We start from the raw sequence: 3,625 nt of genomic DNA on the forward strand, positions 1-3,625 counted from the left end.
GAGAGGCGGCCTGTCTCGGTTGCTTATCTGAGGGGTGAAAGCTCGTTCTAGAAAGAGGCCTAAATTGCATGCTGCATTGCATGAGTCGTGGAAGTTTGTCCCTGGCTTGGCAACTGCTTACTTGGGAAGAGGGAGAAGTGAACGTCTTACATCCTGGTGGGGAAGGTGCATCCATATAACGTGCCTCTCGGGGTCGGGGGCGATGGATGCCTCGGAAGCGTGCAGCCTAATTTACATGGTTGCAACCGCTTATCTTGGAGGGAGCAGAGTGCTACTTGCATGAACGTGGAAACGGGGCTACTTTGCTGCAGCCGGTGCTCTTTGCTCATTGGCGAGGGCTGCAGACGGGAGATAGGGACGGGTGCATTCGCAGGGGGAGGACTTCATATCACCTGAAAGTTTGTCCATGGTCGCTTTGCAACTTCTGGCGGGTTTTTCGGTGTCTGGGAGAGGAAATTGGAAGCACAACAGGGAAGAATTGGTTTGATGAATTCCAAGGTGCATTGAGGCCTGGACTGCTCCTCGCAGCTTTATAGCTACGAGGGATTTGGGGGTCCATTGGAAGGATTTTGAGGTGCCTGGGATGGCAATCGCGGGAGGACGTGTGCAGTTTGCACACAGGAGACCTGAAAGTTCATCTGTGGCTGCTTTGCAGCTGCTGGCTTTTGCTTTAGTTGCACTAGGGGGAAGAAGTTGTAGAAGAGAAGGGGAGGCGGTGTATTGCAACCCTCCCTGACACACTGCACCCATGAGTCCTGCTGGTGCTTGGGGGAACTGCATGGAAGGAGCGGATGGGGTGCAGCATTGCATTACAATCCAGCCCTCCCCTCCGGCAGGCTGTTTTACATGCATAAGGCCGGAAAGTTTATCCGTGGCTGCTTTGGAGCTGCGGGGGGTTTGGCAGCTGTGCGCTGTGCTCCGCGCGGGCAGCGGCGGCTAGACCGTTGGGCCACGCGGCTGGAACGCGACCAGGGCAAATAGAACGTTGGGCCACGCGGCTGGAACGCGACCGGGGCCAATAGAACGTTGGGCCACGCGGCTGGAACGCAGGCCCGGGATCGTTGGCTGCTGCCTTCCACTGGCTGCTTTCGCCTGCTGCTAGCCCGTCAGGCGCGGTGGCCAAGTGGTAAGGCGTCGGTCTCGTAAACCGAAGATCGCGGGTTCGAACCCCGTCCGTGCCTGAAAGGGAAACATAGCGCCCGGGCTGCTTGGGAAGGGGAGCCCTGGCTCCGCCTTGCAACAGCCTCTTTTTATTTTTCAGCCTCTGCTCCGTTTATTGAGAGACACAAAGGGGGGCCCGGGCTGCAGAGCCGAGGGGACCATGTAACCTCCCCCTGCTCCTCCCCGGGGAGGTGCTACTGCACGCAGCCGGCTCTTCTGGCGCCGCCGCACAAAGGAGCGTGCACCCGTCCGCACGGGCCCTCCAAACTGCGGGGCCGGGCGCGCACCCACCGCCGGAGGAGCGCTGCCAGGGGGTGGGCTTGCATGCGCTCTGTAGGCCCCTCCGAGCAGCGATCTCTGGCCCTAGCCTAGGCTACCGAAGCGGAGCCGAGACTGTACCGGGAGGACTGCAGTCGGGCAGCCTCTTTTCCTGCATTGCATTGCAGGGGTTTGCAGCAGAAGAGCCCGCTTTGCAGCGTTGCAAAGGGGGAGGGATGCAGCGGGGGGGGGAGGGAGACCGTTTTCCTGCATTGCTCGCGTGTGGTGCGCTTGAGAGAGACCGCGAGAAAGAAAAGGGGACTGGCCGCCCGTTTTCCTGCATTGCAACGGGGGGAGGGATTGCAGCTGGGGAGCCGGTTTTCCTGCATTGCACAGGTTTGTGTGTGACGGGGGTGGAATGACAGTTGTCTTTGCACTGGGAATGCAGCCGGGCTCGTTGATTTGTCATGCATTGTTCCGGGTTACAGCTGGCCAGCCCCAGTTTCATTGCATGTGGAAATTGCAGCTGGCCAGTTTTCTGCTTTGTTTTGGGGGTAGGGTTGTCAGTTTGGATTGGATGTATTCCTGGAGCTTTCATCGCATGATATAATCTTTAATTAAAAATTATTCATTCATTCCTGGAGACTCCAGGACAATCCTGGAGGGTTGTCAACCGTACTTTGGGGGAAGCGGGTTGGTACTGTAATTGGAGAACCCATTGTCCTGGTCTCGTCAAGATATTGATTAAGCCCTTAGACCACTTGAGTACTAAACAAATAATAACTATGTATTTAAAACAAATTGCTGTGCCCACTCCAATTTTCTTAGTTACTAATCTTTCTAATTGACCAAAAATGTGGTTACATGCATGTGGTAGGGTTTCCAGGTGTCCAGTGTTCAACTGGAACACCCAGTCGAAAAGGGATCCTGGCAGCTCCGGTCAGCACTGCTGACCAGGTTGTTAACAGTCTGGTTGGCGTGAGGCTGGCAGGCTCCCTACCTGGCTCCACACGGCTCCCCAGAAGCGGCAACATGTCCCCGTGGCCCCTAGGCGGAGGGATGGCCAGGGAGGTGGCATGCACTGCCCCCACCCCAAGTGCCGGCTCTGCAGCTCCCATTGGCCGTGGCACTGCGGGTGGAGGTAGCACGCAGAGCCGCCTGGTCACGCCTCTGCCTAGAAGCTGAGGGACAAGCTGGCTGCTTCTGGAAGCCGCCTGAGGTAAGCGCCGCCAACACCGCCTCCTGCACCCCAATCCCCTGCCTCAGTTTGGAGCCCACTCCCGCACCTTCGCCCCCAGCCCAGAGCCCCCTCCTGCACACCAAACCCCACATCCCCAGTCCCACCCCAGAGCCTGCACCCCCAGCCGGAGCCCTCACCCCGTCCCGCACCCCAACCCCCTCCCTCAGCCTTGAGCCCCCTCCCACACCCAAACTCCCTCCCAGAGCCCACACCCCAACCCGCTGCTGACCTCGACCCACCACCCAAGGCCTGAGGCCCCTCCCGCACCCAAATTCCCTACTGGAGCCTGCACCCCCCCCTCCCGCACTCCGAACCCCTCAGCCCAGAGCCCCCTGCTGCACCCCAAACTCCTCATCCCTGGCCCCACCTCAGAGCCTGCAGCCCCAGCCAGAGCCCTCACCTCCCCCCCTCACCCCAGCCTGGAGCCACCTCCCGCACCCTGAACCTTAATTTCTGGCCCCACCCCCAGCCGGAGCTCTCACTCCCTCACACCCCAACCCCCTGCTCCAGCCCAGTGAAAGTGAGGGAGGGTGGGGGAAAGTGAGTGACAGAGGGAGGGGGGAAGGAGTGAGCGGGGGCAGGGCCTCAAAGAAGGGGTGGGGTAGTGGTCTGGCCTCAGGGAAGTGGCAGGGCAGGAGGCAGGGCCAGGGTGTTTAGTTTTGTGCGATGAGAAAGTTGGCAACCCTAGCGTGGTTATTTAACACTGAGCATGTGTAGACCGTCTGAGATTTTCACTGTAGCTTTGGGAGATGAGGTGTCCAATTCTCCGGTTCCTTTGCTCTCAGCCCAAATGGCCACTGAAGATGCTGCAGGGAGACAGTGACTCCTTTCTATTGAAGGGAGCAATCCCTTTGTGCCATCCAGGCCTGAGTGAGCGGCAACTGCAGAGCCCCGCATCACGCCCTTAGCCGTGGACACAAATCCAGGATGAATAAAGAGATGAGAGACGCTGATAGCACACGCCTT

At 58.9% G+C, this 3,625-nt stretch overlaps 1 non-coding gene across 1 annotated transcript; it reads left to right on the forward strand.

Moving 5' to 3' along the window:
- Positions 1-1,109: 1,109 nt before the first annotated feature.
- On the forward strand, positions 1,110-1,181 carry TRNAT-CGU. Its single transcript has one exon. It is a non-coding gene; the product is annotated as a tRNA-Thr (tRNA).
- The last annotated feature ends 2,444 nt before the right edge of the window (positions 1,182-3,625 follow it).

This window comes from Mauremys mutica, chromosome 12 (genome assembly GCF_020497125.1).
Source record: "Mauremys mutica isolate MM-2020 ecotype Southern chromosome 12, ASM2049712v1, whole genome shotgun sequence".
Lineage (NCBI taxonomy): Eukaryota > Metazoa > Chordata > Testudines > Geoemydidae > Mauremys > Mauremys mutica.